General features: G+C 42.9%; 1 long non-coding RNA gene across 1 annotated transcript in view; it reads left to right on the plus strand.

Moving 5' to 3' along the window:
• Nucleotides 1-8,246: 8,246 nt before the first annotated feature.
• Nucleotides 8,247-19,803, plus strand: part of LOC129392163 (uncharacterized) — a 30,707-nt gene continuing 19,150 nt past the window's right edge. Inside the window, exon 1 of the long non-coding RNA XR_008617525.1 lies at nt 8,247-8,428. This is a non-coding gene — a long non-coding RNA (uncharacterized lncRNA). The remainder of the gene's footprint in view (nt 8,429-19,803) is intronic.

Here is a 19,803-nt window from a genome sequence, read left to right on the forward strand (position 1 = left end):
TATGGATGGATAGTAGGAGAGTGGGGGGTCAAGATTGGGCAGGGGTAAACTTAGAGTGATCTAAGGTCAAATTCCTCCTTTTCCTCACCACGTGGAGGTCTGTGCAAGGTGGGAGAAATGAGCTCAAATTCCAAAAGAGCAAGGCTCGGGGAGGAAGAAGGGAGAAGAGAGGCAAAGAGAGGGACAAGGAGAGGGAGAGAGGAAGAGGGGGATGGGGAGGGGAAGGGGGAGGAGAAGGAAGAGGAGAAGGTGGAGGGGGAGAGGAAAGGGTGGAGGAGGGAAGGAAGAAAGGTGGAGGAGGAAAGGAGAGAATGAGGAGAAAAGAGAAGAGGTTTAGAGAGAATGAGAAAGAAGCAGAGGGAGGGTTATAGAGAAGGAAGAAGAGAAAGGGGGTAATAAAGAGGAAAGAGGGGGAGAAAAGAGGAGAAGGGATTGGAGAGACAGAGAGAGAAGAGAGGAAAGAGGAACAAGGGGGAAAGAGAGGTCGAGATTACTGAGGACAATTGTATAAGCACACTACAGACAAAGTGAAATGTTTCAGCATTATCATATTGGTTTACTTGTTAAACCCCAAAGAATTCTGAGAACGCACATTCTGTGATTGAGAAAATAACAGACTTTTCTAGAAGAGAGGGTACAAATCATCATAGAGTAATTTTAAGATCATGACATTGAAAATTTTTGAAACAGTATGCAAAACGGAAAGTTACTATTTTTCCACCTTATGTAATTAAGATTCCTCAGTCAGAAATTACATCTTTGTATTCCCTTCAGTGCCTTGGACATAGTAGATACTCAATAAATGTCTGTTAAATGAACATGGGATAGATGGACAGAATAAACACATTAAAATTTGGAGGCTCTCAAATGGCATAGCCAAGGCTATAGCTAAGACCCCATAAGACAGTAAGAGGTAACATTTGCCTGTGGCTTTCTCAGCCTCCTCTTTAAGGACACTTTCATGCCTTTTTGGCAGCCACCGTGCCCCCCACTGCTTTTTCCACTTCCCATCTAATAAAACCTGCTTTCAAAGGACAGTCCAACACTCCTGCTATAGAGTTGTAAAGGCCCAGGAGAACTTAATGGTCTGTTATTGATAGGGCCCTTCTAAGGGCATTTTAAAGGGAGACAAAGGAAGGAAAGCTTTAAAAATCACAAAAATGAATGTTTAATTCTGGAATTTCTGGCCAGAGCTGGAAGCATTTCGAGATTGTGGCGCAGGAAGGCAGGGGCCTTCTGGGGCCCCGTGGTTGTACAAGTGGTCACCTACATGCTAGTTCTGGGTGACAGTGGTGCAGAGTCAGGGTTCAGACTACAAATTCCTGAAATCCTGACCACCGCCCCCCAGAAAGAAACCCATCTATTTGAGTCTGATTTCATTTGTTTATGTTGTGCATTTTTCTTGTAGGAAAGTACATAGTTATTTTGGCCACGTCGTGCCCACTGAAATCACAGAATGTTTTCCTAGTGCTTTTAATGTCCACCACGAAAAGAACAAATTTATAACTATTCCACAACTCCAGCGAGTTTTCTCAGGACCTAAAACCAAAATATTTCTTATTAATAAGCTAACACACACAGAGAGAAACCAAAAAGGGGGCAATGAAAAATGCTCATCAGTGATTAATGTGAACCACCTTACCATAGAATTCTTTTAGTCTGTTTCTGCCTTGATTTACTGGTGAGGAAAAGAATAGCTTTCTCTAGGAATTTCCAGGTATTTTTGCATCAAGGGCAGTGTTCATCTTGCTTGGCAACTCTGCTGGATTGTTAGTGGCTGACTACAGCACTGCATTGACAAGGTTGTCAAAACCACATCCAGGTGCAGTGAGAAAAAGTACCATGACTGATGATCAATGTCTGCCATGGGTGCAGGAGGGAAGAAGGTGGCTCACAGGGCGTCAATTGTTCTTACCACTTGGCATTCATTCACTTTTCTCCCCGTAACTGAACCCAGATTTCCCCCTGGGAAACAACTCACCCTTCCAAACCAGCCCATATACTCAGGGCTCAGAGTAGAGCATAAGACCTGGTCCAAGCTAACCAGTATTTCCTGTTCTCTGAATCATAATGACAGGTTTATAGTGGTCAAACGACCCTATCAGAGCCAATAACACTTCAGGAGGAGATGCCACAACAAGGACTCTCACTTTTTTCTGCAGGGTTTCACTTCGAAGGATTCTATAGTTCCTAGTAAATATCTTGCAAGCATGTAAGAAGATTCTGCCTGAGAATGAATTCAACCCAGAGGAAGTGGAACCAAAATTGACAAGGGTGACTCTCTATGGCCTTATCATTGAGCCTTATTTAAAGCCACACCTGAAGTCATATTTTTGCTTTGCTTAAGTTGCTTTGGGTTAGATATTCTATTACTTGCAACCAGAAGAATCCTAACTGATAATAGCCATTAATGCTATATCCTCCCCTGGCTATGCCCTTTAACCAGTACATTTTTTAATTAGTTTACCCTAAGGAAGACATCAAACAAAAATTGAGGGTGAAGAATTGTTGATAGATTGTTAAGGGGCCTTTTTCACAACTTGGGGGGGGTGTCCCAAGAGGTCAGAGAATTTCCAAGCACTCCATACCAGAAAAATATGAGCTTCACAAAAAGGATCTGGACCTTATCTCCATCCACACTCCTGGACATCCTCCCTACACGCTGAGAAATCAGAAGTGATTGGACAGCACAAGAGGGAATCCCTAGAATATGCGGGTGTTCTGTTAAAGAACCTCGATACAATCAATAGGATAGTTACTGAGCACCTGCCACTTGCTAGGCCCCAGGTCAAGGATCTGAGTCTACAGGGATGAAGATAAAATATAATCTCATCAGGGAGCCTACGAGGTAGCACAGGACAATAGCCCACATTAGCCACCTGATCAGCATTCCAACAATGCCTTCTCCAGCCCTTGTGGGAGAAGCAGTTTGTCCAGATCATCATTCAAGGTTCCATGCATATTAATGGAGAGCATGCACTAGAGATTTTTTTTCACTCTTAATAATTCATTTGAGCACACACAGTTCTCTGTCAGGAAAGAGAAATCTCTTCTTTGCCTTTGCATCACCAGAAATTTGCCTTGCAAAAGGGAGGGTTCCCTGGCCAGTTTAGGTTTGCTTCAGTCATACCAGGGATAATTCTCAAAGGTGCCAATATCAGAACTCCCAACACCCTTTCCCTAAAGAGACTATGAAAACCTTATATCTTTATAGCATCACACTTTAGGGGTCCCATCAAGACGGAGGGAAACAACAGCTCCTTCTAACACCTCTCTCAGGGCACTCCTATCTACTCTCCTGACTCCCTAATATAAATGTCCATCCCACATCCTTTTCCTGATTACCAGACCTGTAACAACTACTGGACACCTCTACTTGCTATAACATGAGCATTTAAAGCACACCATGCCATAAATAGAACTCACTATTTCTACCCCACCCTGCCATTCCCCATCTCAGTGACTGACCCTGTGGTCCACTGGGTTGTCCATGCCAGAAGCCTGGTCCTCGCCCCCATCTTTACTCACCACCCCCTGTTTCTCATTAAACAACACTTCCTTTTAAAAAAATTTTTTTTTGAAGTATAGTTTAGTTACAATATTGTGTTAGTTTCAGGTGTACAGCAAAATGATTCGGTTACACATACATATGTATATATCTATAGTCTTTTTTTATTCTTTTCCATTATAGTTTATTACAATATATTGAATATAGTTCCCTGTGCTATACAGTAAATCCTTGTTGTTTATCTATTTTACACATGGTAGTGTGTATCTATTAATCCTATACCCCCAATTTATACCTCCCCCCCATTCCCCTTTGGCAACCATAAGTTTGTTTTCTATGTCTGTGAGTCTGTTTCTGTTTTGTAAATAAGTTCATTTGTATCATGATTTTAGATTCCACATATAAGAGATATATATTTGTCTTTCTCTGTCTGGCTTACTTCACTTAGTATGATAATCTCTAGGTCCATCCATGGCACTGAAAATGGCATTATTTCATTCTTTTTATGGCTGAGTAATATTCTCGTTGCGGAGCACAGGCTCCGGACGTGCAGGCTCAGCGGCCATGGCTCACGGGCCCATCCGCTCCGCGGCATGTGGGATCTTCCCGGACTGGGGCATGAACCCGTGTTCCCTGCATCGGCAGGCAGACTCGCAACCAGTGCGCCACCAGGGAAGCCCCCACACACTCTTCTTTATCCATTCATCTGTTGATGGACACTTAGGTTGCTTCCATGTCCTGGCTATGGTAAATATAGTGCTGCTATGAACATTGGAGTGCATGTGTCTTTTTGAATTAGTTTTCTCCAAATACATGCTCAGGAATGGGATTGCAAGATCATATGGCAACTCTATTTTTAGTTTTTTAAGTAACCTCCATACTGTTCCTCCATAGTGGCTGCACCAATTTACATTCCCACCAAGTGTAAGAGGGTTCCCTTTTCTCCACACCCTCTCCAGGCTTTATTGTTTGTAGATTTTGTTTGATGACGGTCATTCTGAACAGAGTGAAGTGATACCTCATTGTAGTTTTGATTTGCATTTCTCTAATAATCAGCAATGTTGAGCATCTTTTCATGTGCCTGTTGGCCATCTATACGTCTTCTTTGGAAAAATGTCTATTTAGGTCTTCTGCCCATTTTGTGCTTGGGTTGCTTGTTTTTTTGTTATTGAGCTGCATGAGCTGCTTAAACAACACATCGTATTGATCTCTCATTTTCATCCGCTTCTTTCCATCGCCACTAGCACCACTTTGGATCCGCCCACTGCTCTCTCTCTTGCATTCCTGTTATTCTCCTAATTAGCTTCCCCACCTCCAGTCTTACCTGCTCTGGTCCAGCCTCCACAGTAATTTTCATAGTTCAAAAGTATTATCATGTATCTCCCATTTAAAACACTTTAATCAGGGCTTCCCTGGTGGCGCAGTGGTTGCGAGTCTGCCTGCCGATGCAGGGGACACGGGTTCGTGCCCCGGTCCGGGAAGATCCCACATGCCGCTGAGTGCGAGTCTGCCTGCCGATGCAGGGGACACGGGTTCGTGCCCCGGTCCGGGAAGATCCCACATGCCGCCGGGCGGCTAGGCCCGTGAGCCACGGCCGCTGAGCCTGCGCGTCCGGAGCCTGTGCTGCGCAGCAGGAGAGGCCACAGCGGTGAGAGGCCCACGTACCGCAAAAAACAAAACAAAACACTTTAATCAGACCTCATTGGCCTCAAAAGAAAGTCCTTAGTGTAACTCACCATACCTTTCATTATCTGACCTCTGCTTATCTTTCTCGCTTCACAGGATCTTCCCACCTTATTCTCCAAAATGCACACTGTTCTAATTGCAGCTCTTCAAATGAAAATGCCCTCTATCTCTCTGGGATTTTGAACGTTTCTGGTTGAAATGTTCTTTCATTGCCTTCTGTCTGTTCTATCAACTCCACGTTCTTTCAGTTTCCCACTTTTTTTCTGCTTAACCTTCCAGGAAGCCTTCCCCAGCACCCAGACTCCTACTTCTGTGTTGATCTCTGAAACATACTCCCACAGTGTGCTCAACTTACCTTGAACTGCAGCTTGAACCCACTGAACTGAATGGCCTTCTAGACTGTAAACTTTTGGGGAGCCAGAACTATGACAAGTCTATCGTTGAGTTCCTGCTGATTAATACAGAGACTGACACAAACAGAACATCAGGAAAGGTGAATCAAATCACAGAACGAATTAACAAGGACTCTTAAGTACCCACAGGTGAAGCAAAGGACATACGCATATCTGGACTTTGATGTCACATATAGTGTTTTAGCTTGTATGTTTACTCACAAAATATCTTTTATATGCTGTTTCCCATTTATCACACTTCTATTCCAGTGACCTTGTGAAGAGTCTGACAAGAGAGTGAAAATGATGTTTCTCAAAACTAATTACCTGGTGTTGCAATAATTTCTCCCTGCAACTATGCTAACCATAGCTACAGAGTGTGTAAGAAACCACCTGATTTTTTACTATGTATATATATATACACACACACACACACACACACACACACACACACACACACACACACATATATACACTCAAAACATTCCAAGTTGAAGTTGAAATCTAAAATTTCTGAACTCAGTGCCTCTCATGCTGGCTGCCCAGCTACTGTAAGTCACACGCGCTGTCCCTCTCGGGGCCCTGCCCATGGTGTTGAGAGGCTCCTAGAAGCCAGGTCTGTGCTGTGTGGTCCTGCCCCTCAAACCCCAGCTCATGGATCCGAGGTGGACACTGACCCACACTGGCCCAATAAGACTCTTTCTCCCAAGAGTTAGGAATCCGCGGTTAATCTGGTGTCCATGGAGCTGAGTCATTTGACGTGATCTCTATAAATTTCCACGGTGCCTCCCTTTCCCAAGGCCTCCCTGTGCGACTCTTGCTTAGGGCCTCTGAGGGTCTTCAGAATCATTTTAATAAATCAATATTTTTTTACATCACTTTCTATGACTTCTCACCAAAAGAAGTCATTTCTCACTAATACAACAGCAATGTTACTGAAAACTATCAATAGTGTGTTTTCCTTGTTGGTTCAAATTTCTCAAAGGCTATATTCTCTATTATTAAGCGCATTTCATTCCACGAGTTATAGAATGCCTTGTTAGATAAAAGGGAAAGAATTGGATTGCATCTTGTTAGAAGTCTAAATTTCAAAGAGAGACTTTATAAGAAAACCTTTCTCAACCATTCTTACAGGAAAACACCTTACACCCTGAAGCCTCACTTTAATGCTCTACTCACAGCCTATGCTGTGGTACCTAGTGCAACCCTAAAGGAAGAACGTGGCCCGAAAGATCTACAGGATGGCCCATGCCAGTGGAGCAATCCTTTATAGAGCCTTCCTGGCATATAATCTAGCCCTAAGTGAAAACACTAGTATAATTCATCAGGTTCTTCTGGCAATGACCAAGTATGTTTTGAATACCAACCCTATTTTCAGAATCCTTTCTGTCCTGGAAAACATTAGAGCAAACTCAAATTTATAATTTAAAGCAGGCATTGAAAATCTCAGTGATAAGCCAGTAAGAAATATTCCTAAATTCTGAAAGAGTACTAAGTCTCTATTAATTGATTATTCTGTATATTTACTATATATGCTGCTATTTATACTCATGCCACTTATGCTAAGAGATTTTTTAAGTGTCCTAAAACCAACCTTTTTGCATCAGACACAAATGTCTAATTAGTTGAGAATAAGGCGACAAACAACTAATGTTTAAGCATAACTTTCAATATATGTTACCTATTGACACAAGCACAAGAAGAGAAACTCAAATTCCAGAGGTTTGAGTGAATATTTTATTTTTAAAACAAACACCCCCCCAAAAAAAAAATCTTCCCTCTATTTTTTTAAAATAAATATACAAGTAAGACAAGATTAAGTTTTAATGAATGTTCTGCCATAGTGATAGACCAGAGAAATATATCTTTATCACCAGCACCCAGCACCTGTTTTTTTCCAAGCCCACCTGTTGGCAGTTCTCATGACTTCTATAGCAAATGTACTTTTTACAATACTCCATAAGATTAGCAGTAGACTATACAAGTAGCCAAAATTCTCCTCAAAGTCTTTGTGAATGAGTGTATCTCTTTCTGGGTTAACACTAAAAGTCCCATGGAAAGGGAATTTACCACAGAAGTCCCAAAGATGAGGCTGCTCTTTCCACTAAGAGAGATCATGAATGCCCAAAGCTTTTTTTTTTTTTTTAATTTTTTTATTTTTATTTCTTTTGCGGTACTCGGGCCTCTCACTGCTGTCGCCTCTCCCGTTGCGGAGCACAGGCTCCGGACGCGCAGGCTCAGCGGCCATGGCTCACGGGCCCAGCCGCTCCGCGGCACGCGGGATCCTCCCGGACCGGGGCACGAACCCGCGTCCCCTGCATCGGCAGGCGGACTCTCAACCACTGCGCCACCAGGGAAGCCCTGCCCAAAGCTTTTGAAACATTAATTATTTGGTTAAATTTAGGGAAATTGGTATTACCAAAGAGTCCCTGCAAATCTGACTGAGTCTATTTCAGAGAACAGTGATACTGGCTGAAAACCATGGTTTACATTCCATCTTCAAAGTGAGATAATGCAAGAATGCCAAAAATTCAACAGAGCCTTCTCAAATAACAGTTTTGTCCTTGAGAAAGCACTGGGATTCTGAGTTGTGGAATTTTCCATTCATTTATTCTTTCATTTTCCATCTTCCTTTGCCTTCAAGTGTCAATTGGCTTCTCTCAGTCACAGCTGTACAAATCACAGGACTTTTTTTTAATTGGCAGAAGACATATACATTATTCATCTATTCAGTTTCATCTGAAGGAAATAAAAAAAAGACACAATTTTATTTTCCAACAAAATATCTAAAGCTGCTTTTTCCCCATGAAAAACTGGACAGAAGACCTCATCCGTGATCTATGTAAGTACAAATTTTTTTGCCTATCAGAGCATGTATGAGTTTGATTTTATTAAAATGTAGGCCTCCTTTTTTCCTGTTATGCTTCATAGTACTTGTATATAAATATGTAGCAAATTCAATGTTTTTATTAGTTTGTGAAGCGTTACATACCATAATAATACCAAGAACACCCTGTGCTTTTCCCAGCAAGTATTGACTTAAAAGGACACTTTGTTTACATTTGTGCTACATCCTTGATAGAAAGCACGTTGGTATTGCATTGCAGGATGTGTTTTTCTCTAACTGTAAATACAGTGAAGCAGAAAAGTCAAGTAGTGACTCTACACCAAGTAATTACCTTGGCCTCTGGGTTACTGATTGAACTAGAACGCAGGTTAACGTCATAATGACCCTCATTTAGAAAGCTCTCCTGTAGCTAGAGAAAATGGCCTGTGTCAAATTCAACACGCACACACCTTCCTATTTGACAAGCCAGTTCTGAGTCACAAAAATCCCATATGAAATGAAGGAAGAAAATGATGTTCACGTTGGTAGTGAGGTGTGTATCAGCCTTGCACCCTGGCCACAGCGATAGGTGCATGATATGGTATAAGGATAAAACTTTCTCTCCTCCAGGAGATAGTTTACTACCCTGCTCTGTAAAAGCCTTGTGGGACACACAGAGCAGCAGAGAGGAACGTCCACCTGCGTCCCCATCTTCAACTCAGCTCTCCGTGATGGGAGAACTCAATCCTTGAACAGTCACCATCAACTACTAACAAAAACACGGAGCTCCAAGCTCTCTGTCAGAAGATAAAAGCTCCATTATAAAAGAGACAGTCACGGCTTTACAAGCCAAACAGAAATTTCTCAACATCTCACAGGCATCTCATTACCGACACTCTCTCATCATGAGTGATCATGGTTATTTAGTCAGAAGCAAAATATGGGAAGCTCTGTCTACAGGCAAGTGGAAACAAGGCATTATAAAGGAAGAGCTAGGTGTGTAAGGAAAGTGATGAAGTGGGCATAATTTAATGCTTAATTCATAAGGAAGAAAATGCAACTCAGGCAGGAATTTAACCCCTTACTGGTTGGAAGACACGTAAACAGTTATTGCTATTTCTTTCAGCATCAATCCGCTCTATATGGTTTGAACTTCTCTTTTGCCCCAATACTTGCATGTATTTCAAGGCTTGGTAAAGGCACCTCATAAAAGGCTTTCACATATAAAAAGGTACAAATTTCAACATCTTTAATTGTTTCTGAAAACTCATTGATTCTAAGAGGAAGACGTTATCATTTGTGATGATTCACTCCCAAGTTGCATCAAGTTTACCATTGAACTCACAGTTGGGCATCTCAAATGAGAGATGGAATTTTGGGGGGACCTCACACTTCAGAGGAGGCAAGGAGGGTGGCCCCGCAGTAGCTGATGTTGAAAAAGACTATAAATTCAAATAATACAGGGCATCCAGAACACACCCCAGCAGCATCGCGCAAGCGGCAAGCCTCATCTGTTCTGCAGAGGCTTGTAACAAGCCTGGAGGTTTATTTGGTGATGTCACCTCCTGTTTCTCCATTTCAGGTTGCCCTCGTGTTCGTTTTAACCTAGTATTGTCTGTGTACAGTTGTTGGCACAAAGGAAAGAACTGTGCGATTTGGGACTTTATATTCCTTCGTGGAGGATTTTGCATGACCTTTGAGTAAAGGGTTTGCTCAAATGAATATTTTAAGAAGTAAAGGGGGAGGGAGGTGAGAGAGAGTGGTCATTGTTTTTCCTGAGTTAAAATATTTGGAAAGTTCGTACGTTTAATGCTTATTTATATACAAATAAAAATGATAATGATATGTGGCTTTTGTTCATCTCTGGAAATAGGGTAAGGTGGAGCAGAAAAAGGTAGAATAAGGTATGATGGGACAACCTAGGTTCACAGAGCATATGGTAGCAGGTGAGGGGACAATAGTACTAGAATGAACTCTTAAGACCTGCTAGGGCTTCCCTGGTGGTGCAGTGGTTGAGAGTCCGCCTGCCAATGCAGGGGACGCGGGTTCGTGCCCCGGTCCGGGAAGATCCCACATGCCGCGGAGTGGCTGGGCCCGTGAGCCACGGCCGCTGAGCCTGCGCGTCTGGAGCCTGTGCTCCGCAACGGGAGAGGCCACAACAGTGAGAGGCCCGCGTACCGCAAAAAAAAAAAGACCTGCTAGTTCGACACAATCGTTTTGGAGCTGGGAAACTGAGCTCAGTGAGGGAAGGATCTTTGCGCAAAGACAAAGAATTGAACAGCTAGGGTTATTATATGAAAATACTACACATTTTTAATAAGAAAAACAAAAATGCAGACTTTACTTACCTGCCATTTACTAGCTGTGTTACCAGGAGAAGGTTACTTAACCTCTCTGTGGCTCATCTGTAAAACTGAGATATAATGGTCATAGGCTTGCTGGGAAAGCAAATCAGTCAATACTTGTAAAGCACCTAGAAACAATAAGTATTTGATAAATGTCAACTGTTTTTATTATTATTATTACTGCTACTATTGTGAATTCAGCCAGGCCTTTCTCAAGTAAGTGAGCTTTTGTTGGTTGATGAACTGGAAAACTCAATCCACTATGGCTTGGCATGTCACAGTGGTGTAGGTGTCAACATTGTAAGATACACTGAGGCAGAGCCTAGCTTCAGTTTGGAGCCGAACCAAGTGGGGGGTGCCTGGGGACTCTTGTCCCCATGACTAATGGTCACTTGTACTTAAAAACACACAGGGAGGGGCTTCCCTGGTGGCGCAGTGGTTGCTCGTCCGCCTGCCGATGCAGGGGAACCGGGTTCGCGCCCCGGTCTGGGAGGATCCCGCATGCCGCGGAGCGGCTGGGCCCGTGAGCCATGGCCGCTGAGCCTGCGCGTCCGGAGCCTGTGCTCCGCAACGGGAGAGGCCGCAGCAGAGGGAGGCCCGCATACCACAGAAAAAAAAAAAAAAAAAAAAAAAAACACACAGGAAGCAACTTTCATGTAGCATAAAAAAACCCTCCAAGAATGCAATTGAAAACCCAAACCTTTCTTGAGTCCCAATTTTGATTTTTGGAAACCTTGACCAAGCCACTTCCATATCTGGTGTTAATAACAATCTTCACCTGAATTGTTATAAAGATTAAATGTATTTGAAAGCACTTCATGACCTATAAATTCTACAGAGAATTGTACATTCTTAAAAACGAAATCATAAAGCAGAAACTAACACACCATTGTAAAGCAATTATACTCCAATAAAGATGTTAAAAAAAAAAAACCACCATGTATTATGGTTACAAAATGTTTCTCTTATTTTGAAATCACAGGGAAAAAAATCATTCTTGCTTTCTTCCAGGGATTTAGCGTTGACCATGAAAGTAGGGTATATGGCCAGAATATTCATGGAAAATGTCTTCGAAAGAAAGAACACTGAGCTGGGAAGCTGGGAGGTTTGGGTTCCAGCCCCAGCTTTTCCATGGACACAGCATACAGCCTCAGGCAAGTCGTTTAGGCTTCCTGGCTCCCAGTGTCCTTTTCTGTAAAACACAGGGTGAATTAGATGATCTCCCCCACCTCATTCTATAATTCTAAATGTCATACATACATTTGCATGAATCCGTGAATCACGAAAACCTAGTAAATTTCAGAAAATTATTTAATAAACAAAATGTCTCATAAGCAATCAGAGCGGTCTTGGGACTGACTCCCAAAATATTGCATAATCATGTTTAGGCAAAGACTTCAAACCCAAGACCAACATCTTGGAACTGGGCCTCTTTTTACCACCACTCGCAATTCACAGAAGACAGGCTGTCAGTTCCTGTGTTCACACTCATTCTGCCCTAAGGGCTCAGATCATTTTGAAGGTCTCTCATTAATTTGGCGGCGGTGGGGGACGGGGGATACTTAGTAAACAGAAAATCATATTGCTTCTTTCAAAAATGAAATGAAAGCCTACGAATGTGCTTTACTTCTATACCAAGTTCAGCATCTCCAAATGCTTTGATAACAACTTTAGCTTTTCTCCCCCCCTCATTTCTGATTTGATCAATATAACAACTTTGCAAAGTAGTCTGGGCCCAGGAATTTTTGTGCCCATTTTACAAATGACTATCCTGGGGGCAAAGAAATAAAGTAACTTGCTTTCCACTTGGAGTTGATGGTCCTCATTCTTGGTTCTCCTGACTCTCACGTGAAACCCAACCCCATCTAGGAGTAACCTCCTCGCTAGGGTCCACCTGCCTGCAGATCAGCCCCTGGAAATGCCTGCCTCAGTTCCCTTCACGAGCAAAAAACTCTCCTCTTACTTACTGCCCAAATCATTCTCTGGGACCCCGTATAGACCTGAAGTGGTTCTCTGAGTGCTTTAGCCCTTTGAAAGAACTTCCATGGAAAAATAAAATTCCCAAGATAGAAACAATGGACTTATTGAGGACTGAATTAGACCCTGCCTCCATGCCCTGTGGTTTCGCCCTATAAATGTTTTTCCCGTAAGTCACTGGCTACTTTGGGAGAGCTGTCCAGAACTCTTTCATCAGAGTTATTTTTTCATCCTAAGATTTTGGCCATCTCTCAGTTTATTTTGAAAAAGGGGAAGGGATGAATCATGTCCTAGAAAGAAAGATCTTACAACGTCCTCAACATTTTATATCCATGGGGATAATTAGGAAGATTGGAGAATTATAGCCCTCTCCATTAACTGACTGAGGAGTAGACCAATTTCAAATCACAAATACAGGATTCTGAACACAAAGTGTAATTTTATGGAACTCACTTCCCGGCCCCTGTGATAGAGACAAGACAGTGATATGTTTGAAGTGCCTGCCCTGCACTTTTTTGGCAGATGGAATCTAGCAGAGTCAGAGGGCTGGGAATGAAAGATCACACAGAGATTAGTTCTACAAGGAACATGCCTGTGTTCACATAATATTGATGTTTCCACCTTCATAATGGCCTCATTTCATTTATCCCCCAAATTAAGTGGCAGAGACAGCTACTCTTGGTGGCACACATGGTTCCATTGTTCCTTCTGTTGGACTTGTGAGAAGGGCATTGTTGCTTTCCTTCTGGCCACTGAAGCAACATAAACACAGCTCCCCATCTTTGACTCACTTTTCACTTAAGATGGAAAATATTGGCAGCCATACACATCCCTTCACCTAATTCAGGCCCACAAATAGTAAGAACCTACTGTGGGCAACGTGGTGTGTTAGGTGCCTCAGGGGACCCAAATCTGAGCTCAGTCGAGTGAGTGAGTGATGGCTGGGACGGGATTGTGGCGGGCTGGCGATGGGGGAGATGGGTCTTCAAATTACTGTCTAGAATCAAAGGTTTTATAACAAAAGCATACCTAATGATCAAACACAACAAACTGGTCCTATCAGACTAGGGACCATATCTCCTTTGCAATATCCTTGCATCCCACTCTGGTACTTTAAAAAAAAATTTTTTAAGCAAAGGGAAGAGAGATATCTTGAGGGTTCAGAAAAAGGATGGTTCTTAGGGGGATAAGTAATGGTTTCATGAAGAAAGTGGCGCTGGAAATGAGTTCTGAAGGTTGAGTAGATTTTAAATAAATGGGTAAAATAATAACAAATATATATATATAATGCACAATATTTTTTGGCAATACCACGTGTGATCTTGGTCCCCCAACAAGGGATCGAACCCGTGGCCCCTTCAGTGGAAGCGCAGAATCCTAACCACTGGACCACCAGGGAATTCCCAGTGCACAATTTTAAATGGCACTATTTCATATATCACCTTACTTCTTAAGACAAAGAGAAGAGATCCCTCCATGTAGGAAGCTCACCAGGAGCAAAGGCAAGGGTCTGGGAAGCACCAGACATCTATAGGAACCAGCAAATACTTTTGCATGCACATGCCAGACCTTTAGTGAGCACCTACTATGTTCCAGGTGGGCAGCGTAGGTGATACAAGGATTCTGAGGCACAGAGGTCTGCCTCCTAGTGTCATGCAGCCTGGAGAAGAGGTTGACGTAGTTGGCTCAGACCGTATGTGTCAGGTGGAAGCAGGAGATAAAGGTGGGAGGCTACCTCGGGACCAAGTGAAGAGGGTCTTTAAAACTAGGCTAATGGGGTTGTCACTTATTTCAGTGGCAAGAGAGGATTATTAAAGATTTGGGGCTGAGGAGATAGGACCTGGGTTGAATACATGATTCATTTAGCACAAACGCATAGGATTCATTCAGAACACTAAGAAATGAGGAAGAAAAACTAGATGAGAAATGAAGGCAAAGGTCCCCAGGCAAGAGATAATAGGGCTCTGCCTATGGTAGCGCTAAAGAGGGGTAAAGAGAATGAAAAAAGAGAGGGACTCGGCTAAAGTAAACAGTGTAAGACATTGAATTGTTTGAAAGGAACAGGACATGTTTGATATGGGCCATGCTGAGTTTGGAATGCTAGCGGGATGCAGAGAGGAGGCGTTTAGCCCACAGCTGGACAGTTGGGTCTGCGGTATTTAGGTGCTGGCCAGAAAGATAAGTTTTGGTACTATCCGCAAGGGGGTGACTGAGAAGGCCATAGGATTGAACAAGAGAGCTGAGGTAGCACGTATAGAAGGGAGAGGAAGAAAACATTTCTGGGGAATGTGTACGTTGATGGGGTAGAAGCAGAAAGAGAAGCACGTGAAGAAGACAGGAGAAAAGGGAAAATAGATCATGCAGCGCCAGGGAACGCAAAGCGGGAGAATGTTTAAAAGGGGAGGTATCAAGAGTCAGATGCTAAGGAGAAGCCGGGAGGTATAGACTGAGTTGGGATGAGCCACAGGATCTAGTGCTTGGGGTGGGCGGAGTGGGTCACTGGCTGCCTTTGAAAAAGAAATTTCAGTGAGGATGAGAACAGAAAAGTCAGCCCTCGTCAGCAGAAAGTGAGCAAGTGGACAGAGGAAGGAGACTTTAGAAGATGGATGGAAAGATGGAGAATTAAGACGCACATGAGGAGGGAAGGAGTGATGCGTAAGAGGGCAAACGAATCAGGTTTGCAGATGGAGGGGTGAAGTAGCAAGAAGGGTGCATACAGCCAAAGGCAAGTTGGAAAGAAGAAAGCATGAAGGGGATAGCGAACACACAAAGCCTCTCTCCCTAGACTGTCTCGCCCATTCCTGTGGGCACAATTACCACCTCTCCCTGAGATGACTCACACATTTCTATCTCCCACCCTAACCTCTTCCTGAGCTCCTGATCTATATAAATATGATCCACTAGACACCTCCACCTGGGTTCAGGAAGGCACCTCAAACTCAACGGGCCCGAGTCAAATGCATGGTTTTTCCTCCAAGCCACATCACCTCCCACTCTTCCCTTCTCAACACACGGCATCTTTGTCCACCGAATTGCCAAAGTCGGAAACGTAGAACTTATCTCAGCACCTCGATTGCCCTCAAACCCCTCACCACCACTAAAAGGTTTTAATTTGTCTCCCCAAATCCACCTTTGCCCCCATCTAACCTCTATACTACAGCTAGGGTGACTTTTCCAAAAGGCAAGTCTGATCACGTCCACCCCTGCCTGGAGCCCTCCGGTGGCTTCCTGTCGGGCAGGGCCAGAACCTGACATGCCTCCCCGGGGCCGCAGCCTGTCTCTGCTCACCTCCCGGCCTCGCCTGGCGCCCTCCCCAGCCTGCACACCCAGCCACACCGCCTCTCTTCACGTCCACCTCTGTGCCCCACACATGCTGTTCCACCTGCCTGGCATCCCTTCCCGCCATTCTCTCCACCTGCTTAACTCCTATTTCAAGCAAGATGGGAGACAGTATAGCCGAGTGGTTAGGACTCCAGACTTTGCAATCAAACTGAGTTCCAATCCCCATTCTTCTACTCACAGCTGGATGATCCTAAACAAATTATTGTCTCCAAGCTACAGTTTTCTCACCTATATGTTAACATGAGTCCATAACACACACACACACACACACACACACGCACACACACAAATCCACATAAAGCACTAAAATCTGGACCTTTTACCTAGGAACCACTTGGTGAACATCAGTCAATTGTATTAATGTTCCTTCCAAGCGTGGGTCAGTCCTCCCTTCCTGGAGATGCCTTCCGTGACCAGGTCACTGCCCCCTGCCGTCTGCACTCTCAGCCCCCTTGCACCCTCCCTTCCTCATACCCATCACAGATTTAATGTTGCATTTACCATGAGATTTTTAGATCATGTCTGTGCTCTGCCTCCTTTGTTCATGCAAATAGCCCAGCCCCTAGCACGCCACCGCCAAAGTAGACACTCAACCAATACCTGTCCAGTGAATGAATCAATGAACGAGGAAACAGACGTGGCCCAGCTGTGGTTAGCGTGTGTAAGGGTTGGCACATTCAGATCATCGGCTGTGCAACAACCCAGTATTTTGTCACTTAGCCATTTCATCCTCGCTTTAGGGAGGGCCAGCTAAGCAGTGTGTCATCTCATCTGTGAGTACCAGTACATTGTTATTAGCCATCTTTATTTTTCAGAAACCAGGTGAGTCTGGGGTAAAATCCATATTTGTGCAAGCCTCATTGATCAAGGACATTTGGTAATCCATGGCTGAGGCAGATGATGACAAGGATGATCATCTCATAATTAAAAAGGCTTATGAATATTAGGACATTAAGTCCCAGGACACATTGGTCAAGTGGAAAGGACAGAACAGAAGCTCCTGAAGGCCATCTTGTGTGCCAAGTGAGAAACACTGAGGGAGAGCCATCTCCCTGGCTCCTTTAGCCCATCTTAATTTTCTGTGTTGTAGATACAAACACAGATGCAGAACTGGACCCCTCGCCGGGATGTGACTTCTGCAGCTTTCTGACTGGGAACTGTGACTTACGGGCTCGTGAGATAGGTCCCATCCTCCCTTCCTTTCACGTCACCTTCCTTCCGGGTCTCTTCTGAGGAAAACATTTTATTCTAGGGAATATTTTCTGAAGAATTCTCTTGGTGTCTGCTGTTGTGCCCATACTAAACCCATGGGAAATTCTATACAATCCTGGACAAACCTTTTGGAAGAAACCCATTATTTCCCAGAAATTCTAGTATAAAAGCACATTAGGGTTTCAAAATGCAAAGTGACTGGGGAAAAAGGCTTATGTAACATTAGAAGCAAAAACCTAATTGTAAAGTCACGTCTACACCAAGGTTGTAGCTATATGAAAATTAGATAACATATTGACAGTAACTGGAAGGAAACATTAAAACAGCTGATTTTTAGAACGGTAAGGTTAGAGATATGTTTTCTTTCCCTTTTTTTCTTGCTTAATTTCTGTTGTTGTTATAGTATTGTTTGTACAATACACAGTTGTCAGCTAAAAATGTATATTACGCTGAAAATATGGTGGAAAATCATAATTCACTTGTAGTACGGACGTTAAAAATTATACCCCACCTTAAAGTTGAATATGGAAAATATGGAGCTATTCTACCTTATCTTTTACAACTATTACTTATTCTACAAAACAAAACAGGGAACATCTTCTAGCATAGTTCTTAAAATTGGCAGAAATGAATTTCATTTATCTCCTCAGCATCACGGCAACAGCCTCAAAAATTTTATTTTCTTCAATGAGAAATGATAGAACAAAATAAATTTTTATTAAATTTTCTGTCTGATTATCTAGTAGACAAGAAAACCTGTCTAGAGAAACTACTCTACGTTTGAGGAATCCTTAGTAGGGCAGAAAATGCTTCAGCGTATATTTGCCTCGTGACTACAAATGCTTAAAGACAGAATGCTTGCTGGGTGCTGACAGGCAGAGTTGAATCACTGAATTACAGGTCTGCAAATTCAACTCAGAAAATAACCACAAAGTCTCCTGTTTCTTAACCCTTCTGTTTATTCCATGCTTCATTCACAGGGACCTATTTCCTGTAAACAACACAAGGTAGGGTTAGGATAAGTCTCACACTGAAGGGGCATTTCCTTCTGTCCAGAAATTTCCATTTGCTTCTTAAATGAACTGATTCCTATCCCTAAGAACTGGCTGCCTTTGCCCTCTGCAATGCCATTAAGAGGTTAAGAGGGCCTGTGGCTAGTTTAGACTTTATCTGTCTTAGAACTCAGGTCTCTCCTGTGTCCCTTCCATGCAAGTCAGTCCAACAAAAATGTATCCAGCTGAGTGACTTCCCAGAGCTGTTGAGTCAACAGGCTCTACCAGGAGGCTGTGGAAACACCTTACTGGCCCTTGAATGCTGCCTCTCGCCCACTGGTTAGTTAGCTCGGTTCATGCTGCACTTCTAAATAGTTCAATCCGGAATCAGCTGGACTGCGTGTTCCTAACTTTCCTCTTCACATGACTGGTTATATGTGGTAAAAGTTATCAGCTGAGAAAACAAATAAGTCCAGTGCTACAATAACAAGTGATCTGCTGACCAACAAATGAACGACTCAATACTAGTAAGTTGATTGCCCCACTAAAGTTCATGAACTTGATTCTGGAGGCAAGGGGGACCACAGAATGATTTTCAAGAGCAGGGATAATGTAACCTGGGTTTAAGATAGGAACTAAACCTAGAGACTAGAGGAAAATAAACTGGAGAGCGTAGAGATTGGCTGGAATCAGGAATTGAAGAAGAAGCAACTGAAATAGCTGAATTGGCTCAAACCAAGGCAATGACGACAGGCATAGAAATCAAATAGATAACAGAGTAAAAAATGGATCAAATGATGCAACAGATTTGATGCAGATTAGTGAAGAAAAACACCTATTAAGACAGAGTTAAGAAGACACTACGTTTTTAGCCTACGTTATTGAGTTGTTGGTGGTGATGTCATTAATATAGTTGAGGAACCAAGAGGAAAGGTTTGGGGGATGAGACAGTGAACTTCCGGTTTTAGGCCTGACAGTTTTAAAGTGTCTGGGGGATATCCATGAGGAGCACTCTAGCAGGCCATAAAGATATGCCAGGGCTACACACTTCCTTTAGAAGAGAAAGGTCAAGAGTAAAAACACCAAGATCGCCAAGTAAATTCACTGTAATCTGAGTTTTTCTGAATATCACAATACATGGGTAAAGAAATATTAATAGGGTCAGTTGCTTTCTTAATCCATAAACACTCTTTATTTTTTTAAAGATTTGTTATATGTCTGTTGTAAGAACAGGGAGTAAAAATAGGAAGCACATGGTGAAAATCTCTAGTTTTTGGTCATTGTTGTTTTAATTAAAGCCTTCAGTCCTAGACAGGAAAAAATATATATATATGACAGGGCTAGAAAAGCACTTAACAGTATAGACTTTGAAATTAAATCTTACTTCTGCCACTTAGGTTGAGTGGCCTTGGATAAGATATTTAAACTTTTGAGCCTCTAGTTTCTTATCTGAAAAATGAAGGTAATAATTACATTATAGAATTGTTGTGAATATTAAAGAAGATCATGCATGGAAAGCACT

This window comes from Physeter macrocephalus, chromosome 6 (assembly GCF_002837175.3).
Source record: "Physeter macrocephalus isolate SW-GA chromosome 6, ASM283717v5, whole genome shotgun sequence".
In the NCBI taxonomy this organism is placed as follows: Eukaryota; Metazoa; Chordata; class Mammalia; order Artiodactyla; family Physeteridae; genus Physeter; species Physeter macrocephalus.